The 13,540-nt window shown below is 43.0% G+C and overlaps 1 long non-coding RNA gene across 2 annotated transcripts; it reads left to right on the forward strand.

Annotated features, from left to right (window-relative positions):
• Positions 1–1,731: 1,731 nt before the first annotated feature.
• Positions 1,732–13,227, forward strand: LOC132413696 (uncharacterized). 2 transcript variants are annotated; one of them, XR_011246252.1, is made up of 4 exons: positions 1,732–1,804; positions 2,581–2,756; positions 3,693–3,835; positions 4,251–13,227. It is a non-coding gene; the product is annotated as an uncharacterized lncRNA (long non-coding RNA). The 2 variants fall into 2 exon arrangements; XR_009516788.1 differs by having other exon boundaries at positions 3,693–13,227.
• Positions 13,228–13,540: the final 313 nt, after the last annotated feature.

The raw sequence follows: 13,540 nt of genomic DNA on the forward strand, positions 1-13,540 counted from the left end.
CTGCCAGGTTCTGTGTCCAGTTATTCCTCTTATCTATGAGTTCACATGGGGTTCTCAGCGGGGACAAGATTGCACTGGAAACACTGCCACCTCGCCAGGACCTCAGTGGCCAGGTGGACCCCTCAGGGCCTCTCGCCTCAGACCGTCCACCTCTCCGCAAGCGGCTGGCTGCCGCGCACTTGACTTCAGACCTGTGTGTGTGTGTTTGTGTCCTTGTCCACGTGTGTAAATCAGAGCTGAGAGCTGGGCGAATCCTTGGAAAGGCCACTCCTTCCATTGCTACCTTCACAGCCAGAAAGAAAAAGATTCTGAAAATTCAGAAGTCTCTTTATTTAGGTAGGAAATAAAAAGACGTACGGGAAAGGTGGGGAGATTTCGGACACTTCGCCTTCCACTGAAAGTCTCGTCTTTCGTTGACTAAGAGGTTGCTTTGGTTGGTCCGTGGTTAAGTGGTGACCCATTCATCACCCCCCTCAGATTTCGGGGGTGGATTCTGGTGGGCATCAGTCACGCCCAGCGAAAGAGGACAGGACCAGACACAGCATCGCCTGGCCCTTCTCTGTCTGTCAGAGCACCCCAGATCTAGACTCGGGGTAGAAGCATCTCAGTACCTTGTCTATTCAGCCACAGCTACAGGCAAACGTGGCACAGTCACGGGCACGTGCCCAAGTCTCCAAAGCGTCCTGTCGTCTTTGATGCACTGTTAGGGGGGGTGGGTCTCTCCATTGATCGTCACAGGAATCCTGAGAGGCAAGGCATCGTCATCTCATGGACATGGGGTTTCGGGGGGTTGAGCGAAGTATTTGTACCCGCCTGCTTGTGAGCTACGGGAGCCCCTCCACCCAGGGCTTGCCGTGGGCTCCCAGGACAGCTTATGGGGCGTGGGGAAGCGAGGACATGCAGTCAGTTCCGAAATGCAGTCCTTGCACTCTGGCCTGTAACATTCGTTCAGTGTTTGGAGTGCTAAGTACCTCTTTGCAGCGATGCCAGTGAGATGAAGGACGCTGCCAGGAGCCCATGTGCCCGACCTTCCAGTCCCTTCCTCTTGCTGAGCCACACTCCCTGCTGAAGCTTAGCTCCACCTATAGCAGGCCCCTCCCCCCGAGTCTACTGCCCCAATCAGGGTCTGCCTCCCCCAGCTGAGGAGAACAGCATGTAGCCCCATCCCAGCAAATCAGACTCCCTCCCACCATCTGGTGTCAACGTACAGAGCCTGAGTCCTCAGGAGCTGCAAAGTCATAGACAGTAGACCCCCATTATTCACGGATTCTGCATTTGCAGATCTGCCTACTCGCTAAAACTCACTTGTAAACCCAAGGTCAGCACTGTAGCAGTGCTCTCCTGGTAGTTCATGGACACAAGCGGAGCAGCACAGTCTCCGGTCACCTGAGCTTCACGTGCCCACCTGAGCTCAAAGGCCACGCTCTGGTTAGATTTGTCCCCAGGCATCACGCTGGCGTTTCAGGAAGGCTGGGACGTGCCTCTCAGAGGCAACAGCGTGTTTCACGAGCTTTGCTGCAGGCCTGGGTTCCGGCACTGATGGTCCTGAGGTCAGTGTTAGTTAATCAACAATGCAGACGGAACAAGGTGTCTTTAAACAGAAACACACACAAAACGACGCTCTCTATCGATCAGGTGATGAAAATATGCCGACACAAGGCTCGCGGGACCTACCTAGTCCTGTATTTCCCTGGGAGCGAAGGTTCAGGGTTCCCTAGTTCAGTGTTTGTTGCACCTTTATAGAAAGAACGCCAGCACTTAGCGTGTTCGCCGGGCACCAGGGTCCTGTTTCCGGTCAGGCCAGGTAGGAGCGAGGCTGTGGCCGGCAGGGAGTGCTGATAGACGGGGTAGAGGAGAGACCCTGAGAGCCTGGGGAGGGGCAGGAGTGGAGAGAGAAACTTATTGCTTCTCCCTTTCTGGTTCCCTGGACTCTAGCTGTTCTGGTGTCCGTGAGATCCACCTCCATCTGGCTGTAAACCCACAAGGACTCGAGCAAGCCTAGCAGGGATGCTCTTCTGTTCCTAGTATACACATTTCTGTAGATTAAAACTACCCCAATGTCACCAGCGAACATCTCATAATAAGATCTACAAACTGAGTCCTAGATGCAAAGTAAACATCCATCAGCTAATAACAGTCATTCTCATCCTGCACAGTAATGAAATGGAAGAAAACTTCAGCGGAGAAGGTTTTAGACCCTGATCCATGACCTAATAACGCAGATGTACTTACTTAAATTTCCCCCCTTTTCCTTCCACTAAAGAAATATCTTCTGCCTTTCCCACTTGACCTTGGCCAAAGAACTGAAATCTTGAGAAAAAGATGCCGCAGATCCTGTTCATTTAGGAGTCAGGGGTCACATGTCATCAGAGCTGATCGATAGCCTCTTGATTCGATGGTTTTGCAGGAAAGGCAAACTTACTCAGCTCTGCAAAGCTATTTTCATTTCTTCGCTGTTTAGTATAGTTTGCACTTAGTGCTACAGATCAAAGGCAAAGCAGAAGAGACCCAGCAAATCTAACGCTTCTTTGTTTAGTTACCGGCTGTGATAAAGGAAGTAACCATTCCTACTGTCCCTAGAGTGGCCTCTCTGCCAGTTGCGCCATGTACACGGTGGATACACTTGGTGATCTTGCAAGGTGACCAGGACCGCTCTGCTCCACAGAAGGAAACCCAGGATCCCCACAGGTTAACAAAGCCCTCAGGCAACATAGAGGCAGAGCTGGGATTACAATTCACATCTGTTTAACTTCAAGGTAAGTCGCACCGTTTTCACTTTGCTGTGCTAATTCGTGGAGGTGGATGGGAGACAACCCCACCTTCCCATCCTCCACATGGATGTCACATCCGGTCCAGTATGTGACACCCGAAGACGGACATAGAAGAAACTAACCACTGCCCAACCCCAATGACACTAGTCCTTCCATTCCCAGTGACACCCATTATTTCACCCTAAGAGCAGGAGACCCCATTTCCAAGCCCTGGAAGGCCCCCTTTGCCCACCTTCCCTCTGGACAGTCACAGAGGTCTGTACTCAGCCCTTCTCCCGGAAGACGGCTTCTAACTTCTTAAGGTTGTTGCTTTCATGGATGGGAAAGTATCAATCAGGAACATTCCATGTCACAATCTTTAACTTGTAGCAGCTGAATTGGAGTAAACTGGGGCAAGTCTTACTCGTTTTTTAGAATAAATATGTTACACTTTATCCACGCTAAGAAGCACATGGCTTAAGTTATGGGCAGAGTATAGGCAGTGGAGCGGGTACAGCTGGAAAGGTTTCACCCCACAGTTAACGTAGCATGTTTGGTGCAGAGCATTGTACTCTAAATACATGAAGTGTTTATGTAACCCATCAGTTGCCGTTAGGGCACCAATAAAACCCCACAAATGGCAGAGTTTGGGATACAACCATACTGGTATCCATGTACGAGGTATTAATTCATGGTATCTCTCCAATCCAGTGTTTTGGGGACCTCTCTTCTCCGTCTTCCATACATGAAGTGCATGTGTGTTTGGTGGCTAACGTGTAGAGGAGATCGATTGAATGACATCATTCTATAAGAAAAAAGCAAATGAGATCAAATACGTACCTGTAAATTCTAGTTATAAAACTACTCTGTGATTTCTGCAATTGTTTGTCATCAAAAGTACAAACACTGTGATTAAACATCCTTTTAACTTCTGTTTGCCAGGGAGCACCGGGTCCTGAGCATATGCTCCACCCACTCCGCAGACACAGACAGGACCCGGTCTCTTTGCAAGACCTGAGCCCGGCAGGCAAGCTGCTCGTGCTTCCTTTTCTCTGATCCCATTGCCTGAGGAGCTGCCTTTGCCAGTAGGTCTGGGTAACATCCCCCAGCCCCCCAGCATCTTAAGAATCTCTGCAGAGTCTCAAAATAGCCAGCCCACTCTCTCCTTCATTTTTCAACAAAATACAATGTCATAAAGCAATTGTGCCCTTAGTTTTCTAAAATTGCTCTGACTGCAATTTGATCTTTCACCTCTAAACCTGACATTTCAAAACCTCATTTACTCTACAGCTCAACCCTCTGTTCCTAACCGTTCATACCAATTTCTACTGCCCTCAGCAGGAAAGAGCTCGTTTACATGAAAGGCACTCCGAGATCATAGCACGAAGACGGCAACTTCCATGTACACATCCTGCTTACCACTTCCCACTCAAGCCAGAAAAGATTTCGGGCGCTTCTCTCCCCCATTTCCCTCGTCTTTTTTTCTTTTCTTATCCCCAGGGTACAACTGCCTACGCATCTGTCAGGGAGAGAGTGGATACACATGCTTGGAGCACCCTCGCCCCCGGGCAGAGCTGGCCTCCTGGGACCATCCTCTTTGTAACGCGGCTCCATCTTCTTTAGTTTGAACTGAGGGCTACATGTCTTCCATGCACAATGATACATTCTGATTCAGTGATCATGTAAATTACAATATTCGGATGTGTTGCCAAATTCTACAAAATGGAGAAAGTGTGAAAAATTGGGGCTGCAAGCTTAGTGGGTATATTGAGAAGAGCTATACTGACAAAGCTGTGGTTTTCTGTAGGCAGATCAAGTGTGGGGGTCGTTTGCACCCGCGCTAAATCAGAAGGGCTTGGGGGACCTCCAAGAAAATGATAGGCAAGGTGGACTCTATCAGACCGAGTTTTCAGTTCCAGGGAATATGAGGACTTTTAAGATAAAAATTACACTTGGGGCTTCCCTGGTGGCGCAGTGGTTGAGAGTCCGCCTGCCGATGCAGGGGACGTGGGTTCGTGCCCCGGTCCGGGAGAATCCCACGTGCCACGGAGCGGCTGGGCCCGTGAGCCATGGCCGCTGAGCCTGCGCGTCCGGAGCCTGTGCTCCGCAACGGGAGAGGCCACAACAGTGAGAGGTCCGCGTACCGCAAAAACAAACAAACAAACAAAAAAATTACGCTTGGAAAATTGTACTTCAATCCACACATTTCTTTGTTTTACCTTCTTCATCTATGAAATACTGTACCATCTTCCTACCCAGTGGCGTTATAAAATAATCAGTGAGACATAATACATTTGAATTATTTGTGCACATCCTGAATCTCCAGTAAATAATGGAGGAGGGCGAGGGGGAATCGGAAAGCATCCATGGGTAATAGAACCAGGAGCCATGATCACCAGTGTTTGTAGGGCACTAATCATTCCATAGACAATTTGATTGCTCACGTGATAGAATTACAAGCTTTACAGATGAAAGCAACGTAGTTGATGCATGTCTAGAATGATGACTATAATACATTTGATACAGTGTTGCACAAAATCCCACTTGCAAAATCCATCCGTGCAGGTTGGGACTGTCACTGGAACAGAAAGCCAAGGAGAGACGGCCAGCGATCGAGTAGGAATGTATAGAACTGTCTCTTGGGTCCCTACCTTGAACCCTGACTTTGTGAGAACAAAAGTGACCTTGGATTTGGAGTTGAAAACTCTTTAAAAACTAACAGTCAAAAGATGGTCATACAGGTTGTCCTTGTTGAATGTTTGGAATTTCAGAAATGGTACCAAAAAATGGTAGGACCACGATCCCCAACCACAGATTCTTGAGCAAAAACTACAAGTTATGTACACTCTGGCAAAATATAGAAGCCTAGTGCGTGAGCTCTGAATGAGGACAGCCTAACTAACGAGCTGGAGGCGTTCACTAAAAAGTGACTCCCAGTGAAATGCAATGCATGCTAAGGAGGACACAGGAAAAACAAGGGAGAGCTTCAGAGTAGAGAAGGATGTAGAGGGACACCTTAGCGTGAGTCTGTTGTCAACAGGTTCACATTGCTGTGAGTGTGTGCAAGGAGGGCGCAAGGTATCTTCCGTGATCACTCAGCCCCTGCAACACTTTATAACACGCTTGTGCAGGTGAAGTCTACGCACAGAACTCAACAGAAACAGACACATGCTCAGACATAGAAGTCGGAAGGCATGGGGCTTCCCAACGGCAATGTTGGATACTAAGGAAAGTGGAGTGACGGATGCGTTTAAAATTCTGAGAGAAAATAATCTTCAATTTAGGGTTCTAAAGTCAGTCAAAATAGCAAAGTGCAAGGAAAGAATGGTAACATTTTAAGACATTCGGGGGCCTGGGGATAGAATTCAAGACAGATGAGGTTAAAAATAAAGCATGCCTCTCTACTTTAAAGGGTAATACAAGAAAGGAAATGCAATCATAGTACACTACCTGGCTCTGCAAAGAACAGTGCACACGTGCCCATGTAAACAGGGCTTCCTGACCTCTGCAGACATCGTGATACGATGTCAGTGTGAGAATGTGAGAGCTGAAGGAGCTCAGGGGAGCTCATTCATCATAACAGAAGGAAAACGGGTCATGCCTTAAATTAATGAAGGAAGAATCAAGGTTACAAACACATGGAGAAGGTACATAGGGAAGACGGCTATAAGGACCGGAGTGGATGGAGGGATGCAGGAAGTGATGGGACAGGGGGTTGCTGGAGTTTGTTATACATCTGGAGCTTGTTATACTGCTATTCAACTTTATTTAAACATGCAGTTCTTATTTGGGTAAAAATAAATGTTTAAAACATATATCAAGTCCTACCTAGGAAAGGAAAAAACAGAGAGAAAGAGAGAGGGGGAAGGGAAACATCACACGGCTGAGGATGTGTGTACGAAGGGACATTGTTGAGAGCAAATCTGTCGGTGGATGTTTTCAGCGGTATGGGCCTGGACACACCACAGGGGGGCCCAGATCCACAAGTCCAGATCCAGCCTTAGGACTGGTTGATAGACAGAGAAGGTGGAACCAATGATTGTCTTCAAACTTTGGCTCCTGGACCCCTAGGAAAAGGTTGATATCTGTATTTTTTTTCTTTCTTTCTTTCTTTTTTGATGTTTTTACAAAAAACATGGTTATAGTATTATAAATATCGTACTTTCACGTTTCTGCACTTACAACGTCTTTTTTAATTTAATTTTTATTTTATATTGGAGTATAGTTGATTTACAACATTGTGTTAGTTTCAGGTGTACAGCAAAGTGATTCAGTTATATATACACATAGATCCATTCCTTTTCAGATTCTTTTCCCGTATAGGTTATTAAAGAATATTGAGTAGAGTTCCCTGTGCTATCGGTATAGGTCCTTGTTGACTACCTATTTCTATGTCTGTGAGTCTATTTCTGTTTTATAAGTAAGTTCATTTGTATTATTTTTTAGATTCCACATATAAGTGATATCATATGATATTTGTCTTTCTCTGTCTGACTTACTTCACTCAGTATAATAATCTCTAGGTCCGTCCATGTTGCTGCAATTGGCATTATTTCATTCTTTTTCATGGCTGAGCCGTATCCCATTGTATATATGTGCCACATCTTCTTTATCCATTCCTCTGTTGATGGACATTTAGGTTGTTTCCATGTCTTGGCTATTGTAAATAGTGCTGCAGTGAACATCGGGGTGCATGCGTCTTTTCTAAGTATGATTTTCTCTGGATATATGCCCAGAATTGGGATTGCCAGATCATATGTATTTTTTTTTCTATTTTTTTTTTCCAGAAATAATCTCTCTCATGAGATACTAGTAAAAATAAAAAATAGTTCCAATCTTAATGTAACATGCACGGAGTTCCTATTGTAGGCCAGACAACGACCTAAGCACATCTCCTGTATCCATTCCTTCACTCCTGACTGCAGACCCGTGAGCCATGTCCTACTCTCATCCGTAGCGTGGGAAGCTCTCAGCGTCCTTCCCTGGCCCCTCACCACTACATGTCAGGGATGCACCCTCCCCCTCCAGTGGCCTTGACCCCTTGGGAGCCACTGTTGCCAGAAGGTTATTCCTACCCACCTCCACCTCCCAAAGAGGCGGCCTGCAGCCAACTACCACAGGCTAGTTCCTTGCCTCGAACTGAGACAACTCTGTACTGCAGCTCCTTCTGCAGAGCTCCCCGTGGAATCAGAGGGAAGACAGACTCTAGCTGAGACCACACACTTCCTTGCCCAAGGCTGGTTTCCTTCCCTGCCTCCTTTTCTCCCGAGAATATCCTCTCAGTCAACAAAACGTATCCTAACCCCTACCCCAGGCTCTGCTTCTAGAGAACCGGACTTAGGATGGGGGTTATAGATGAGGAAATGGAAGCCCAGAAAGGCTCAGTAACTTGTGCAAGGGCCATGCTGTGAAATAGCAGAGCCACAGTCAAACCCAGGCTGCCCGTGTGGGAGCCCTGCAAGCCCAGTAAGAATGAGGCTGTCCTACGGGGCCGGCAGGGACGAGAAGCGGTGCTGATGCAGGGATGAGAAGAGATACTGATGCAGCTCAAGCCCCGGCTCCGTCGTCCCTGGGTCCCTATTGCCTTTGCCCTTCAGGCGGGTCCATCACGTGAGGCCATAAACTGTCACTTGACTACATCTGGTCCAACTGAGTTTCTGTCGCTTGCAACAGGGAAACCTAAGGGGGCACCCTTGACATAAATAAGGAAGTTTGGGGGCAAAGCATTGTCTTGTTTTAGAGACAAGATAATGAGCTTGTTCTTGGACACATTTAGGTGGGGATGCCCAAGGAAAGAAGAAATGTGTACAACAGCCCTTTGCTAAGAGAGAGAAGAATCGATGATGAGAAAAAGGGAAATAAATCTTAGGCTGGGTACTGATGCTTTGTGCTGAAATAAAGATATGGAAGGGGATATTCCCAGGCAGTTGTTCAGACACGGATATTAAGTAGGGTTATCAGAGTCTCTAAGTAAAAAATATCGTGGACACCTAGCTTGGTATGAATTTCTCTATGAACAGTGAACAATTGTTTAGTGTGAGTAGACCTCAGGCAATGTTTAGCACAAACAACACAAATTTTTTCTTTGTTTCATTGTTTATCTGAACTCCAAATTTAACTGGGTATCCTGTATTTTTTCTAGCAATCCTGTCACTTAGGCTCCTCAGTAATTGAAATACTAGTTGAATATCTGAGACGGCTGGATATCACTATTCTTTTTACCTTTTAAAAAAACAATTGTTTTGCTAAACTATTGAGTAGGTACTGAATAAACTGTATGGATATCATAGTAGCAGGGATGGGATGCACGTCCTTGTGCCTACTACCCACGAGGTTGAAATAAGGAGCAGCCCCTCTAGCATCTGCAGTCCTGTCTGTCTTCACAGTCTGATTCTTGGCTCGTTACACAGAATAAACAGCACCTTAAATTATCTACCTACCAGTCCCTTGCATTTTTCTTTTAATTGTGCAATTGATCACTTATATGGAATACTACGTAAAACACATGTACGGTGTAAGGAATCACACAGAGAAACACGTATAACCGCCATCCGGGTCCAGAACGGGCTCACTCACTGTCAGCCCCCAAACATCCTCTCTGGACTCTTCCCACGTCGTATTCAGCTCCCTCCATTATCTAGACTTTTCAGGGAAATCATCTCCTTGCTTTCCTTTATATCTTCCTGTATATTCTTAAGCAACATAATTTAATTTTGCCTGCTCTTGAAACTTACATAAATGGAATCGTTTATTTAAAGTATGTATTCTGTATGAGTCGGTAAGGTTGCCGTAACAAATAGCGCAGACTCAAAAGACAGAATTTTGTTTTCTCAGAGTTCTGGAGATTGCAAGTCCAGGATCAAGGTGTGGCAGGTCTGGTTCCTCCTGCGGTTAGAGATGGCTGCCTTCTGCCCGTGTCCTCACGTGGACTTTTCCTCTGTGCCGAGGTTCCCTGGTGTCCCTTCCTCTTCCTATAAAGACACCAATCCTACTGGCTCAGGACCCACTCCTCTGCCCTCACTCAACCTCAATTATCTCTTTAAAGGCCTTATCTCCAAACAGGTACATTGGGGGTTGTGGCGTTCACACATGAACTTGGGGGACACAGTTCAGTCCATAACATATTCTTTTGTGAATTCCCACGCCCCAAACTTGCATTTGTGGAGTTCATCCATCTTGTTGGAAACAGGTGTAGTCTGTTCATTTTCATTGCCTTATAGACTTCCATGGTACATACTTGAACAAATTTTACTATAACCACTTATAGTTGGTGAACATGAAAGTTATTTCCAAGTTTTGCTTTTATAAAAAATACTACTTTGTATGTTTTTTCCGATGTGTATCTGCATGCACAAATGCAATCCTTCTTCTAGATATGTATTTAGGAGTAGAACTTTCGGGTCAAAAGGTAGGAACATCTTTAAATGTGTTAGATAATGCCAACCTGCTTTCCAAAAACGTTGCGTTTGAGATCTCTTCCCCACCCACCCCCTCAATAACAGTATCTTCTCTGACTTTTTTTTTTGCCAATGTGCTTGGTGAGTAATGGCATCTCATTTTGGTTTTGATGTTCATTTCTCTGATTAATTTTAATATCAATCCTACTTTAATACGTTTGTTGGCCATTTGGAGGTGTGTGTGTGTGTGTGTGTGTGTGTGTGTGTGTGTGTGTGTGAAGTTCCTATTCAGGTTTTGGTCCATTTGTCTACTAGGTCCTCTGTTGTTTGTTTTCTTTATTATTATTATTATTATTTTTCGACGTACCATGCAGCATGTGGGATCTTAGTTCCCCAACCAGGGATCTAACCTGTGCCCCCTGCAGAGTCTTAGCCACTAGACGGCCAGGGAAGTCCCTGTTTGTTTGTTTTCTTACTGATTTATGTGTTCTGGGTACTAGTTTTTTGTTGTTTAGCTATATTGTAAATATCTTCTATTAGAGTATGACTCATCTGTCACTTTCTTAATAGTGTCTTTTGATGAACAGGTGCTGATAACTTTAATATTGTCAAATCTATTTATACTTTCTTTGACAGTTAGTGCTTTTCATGCTTAAGAGATCCCCTCTCACTACGAGGTCATAAAGACTTCTCCTATATTACCTTCAAACGATTTTATAATTTTCCCCTTTAGGTACTCAGTGACTTGCACCTGAAGTTTATGCTTGATGAGGTAGGGTAGGGTACATGTTTCTTTTTATTCCTTTCCTTCTTTTTCCAAATGGGTACTCAATTGTACCATTAGTTGAAAAGTCAAAACTTTCCTGCACATATTTGCAATACCATTTGTGTCATGTATCAAAAGACCACACAGTCTGTTTGTTAACTTGCTGTGCTCTTTTATTGGTTTCTATTCCTATCTCAAAACTCACAGTACACTCTCCTAATCACTGTAGCTTTTGAATAGGTCATCTTGTTTTCTTCAAGTGTGTTTTTTCTTATTCAAAGTCTTTGTGCTTCAAAACACATTGTGTATGGAAGCTGTGAAGCTCCTAAAAAAAAAAAAAAGGAAGAAAGAAAGAGAAAGAGTAATGGGATTTTGATTGTGACTATACTAAATATGTCAATCAATTATGAGAGAATTAAAATATTTTAATGAGTCCTCTAACAAGATAAATGTTTAGATCCTTCTTTTTATATAGGTTTTCTTTGATATTTCTTGGTAAAATTTTATTATTTTCTACATAGTTTATACTTGCACAGATTTTGTATGAAAATACTTTATATTTTATGCTCTTTTTTATTTAACTTTTTAATTTTATATTGGAGTATAGTTAATGAACAATGTTGTGATAGTTTCAGGTGTATGGCACAGTGATTCAGTTACACATATACATGTATCTATTCTTTTTCAAGTTCTTTTCCCATTTAGATTATTACATAATATTGAGCGGAGTTCCCTGTGCTATACAGTAGGTCCTTGTTGGTGATCCATTTTAAATATAGCAGTGTGTACATGTCAATCCCACACTCCCTAATTATCTCTTCCCACAACCCTTCCCCCCCGGTAACCATAAGTTTGTTCTCTAAGTCTGTGACGTGTTGTTATTGCATTTTCTAATTCATTGTTGTTGGCACATAGACATGCAATTCTACCTAGGCTCCGTCAACTTAACCAGGTTTTTCGTTAATTCTAAGTATGTATCTATAGAGCCCTTGAATAGTCTATTTACATAATCATATAAAATGGAAAATTGAAACTATCACACTTCCATTTCATCCTGTCCAATTCTTATGTCTTATTTTTCTGGCCTTGCTACACTATGTAAAACCCTCAATACACAAGTGAATAAAAGTGGTAATACAGACATCCTTGCCTGGATCTCAATCTTAAAAGAAAGCTTTCAATTATGTCATTAAATATTATATTGGCTGAGATGAAAAAATCATTAGTTACAGGGGACTGAGTGAACTGATGAGGATGATTATAATTTTTGTGACTTTCTGTTTGAATAAAAAAAAGATATTATATTGGCTGAAGGCTTTTTTTTTTTAGATAGTAGAGTTGAGTTTTTTTTCAGCTATGGTCTTTATTTTTTAATTTTTATTGAAATACAGTTGATTTATAATGTGTTAGTTTCAGCTGTACAATAAAGTGATTCGGTTTTACATATATATACAAATATTCTTTTTTTACATTCTCTTCCATTATAGGATATGAAGGCTATATTTTGATGTGGTTCATGAAGTAATGGAAGTTCCATTTTATCTCCAGTTGGCTAAGAGATGCTTTTAAAAATATATATAAATGGTTTTTAATACAAATGGATGTTAACTTTTTAATCATATATTTTTTCTACGTCTACTGAGATAATTGTATGTTTTTCCCTAACCTGGTAATAGAAATTATATTACTATTGGATGGAAATTATGTTGACTAATTTTTATCAATTCTGCACACATGAGATAAATAAACCCAAGTTTATCATGATGTATCTCACTAAAGATATTGTCGGATAAGACAGAGTACAATTTTGTTATTTCCTAATCTGTGTTTGTGTATTAGATTGGCTTTAAGTTCTTCTTTATCTCACTATACTTGTCAGCTTCTGGTACCAATCCAAGCTTCATTAGCCTCAAAGGAAGATTTACCAAGATGGTAATGAAGCTAGAGCTTTGGGGATTCTCACTTGCACAGAACATCAAATACCTGCTAAATAATTCTATATTTATAATTTTATATTATTTTCTTATAAAAATTCTCCAAAATTTGGTATGCAAAAGGTTCCACAAAGCCTGGATTGTTCCACTGGCTATGCTCATAAAATAAATAATGAGGTATATCTTCATGTTCTATCTGGAAATGTTTGTGTAACATTGGCGATATTTGTTATTTTCCAAATGTTATGCCTGATAGATCATTCTTGTGTAACCATTTAGGCTACTAGTTTCTGTTTGGGAAAATTTGTTTTGACTACTGTTTCAATCTCTTTAAATGTATAGGACTATTCAAGTTTTCTATTTTCTCTTTAGTCAGTTCAGGCAAGTTATATATTTTTAAGATTTTTTTCCTTTTAAAATAAATGTTCAAATGTATTGTTATGAAGTTACTCTCTTTTGTTTTATCATCTTTTTAATGTTTGCAGCAACTATGGTCATATCTCCCCACTGCATTCCTGATAGTTGCATCTGGGCTTTATTTACACCTTTGTTAATTCACCAGTGTTTTGTCAATATTATAACTTTTTTTTTTTTTTTTTTTGCGGTACGCGGGCCTCTCACTGTTGTGGCCTCTCCCGTTGCGGAGCACAGGCTCCGGACGCGCAGGCTCAGCGGCCATGGCTCACGGGTCCA

This window comes from Delphinus delphis, chromosome 18 (assembly GCF_949987515.2).
Source record: "Delphinus delphis chromosome 18, mDelDel1.2, whole genome shotgun sequence".
Classification (NCBI taxonomy): Eukaryota; Metazoa; Chordata; class Mammalia; order Artiodactyla; family Delphinidae; genus Delphinus; species Delphinus delphis.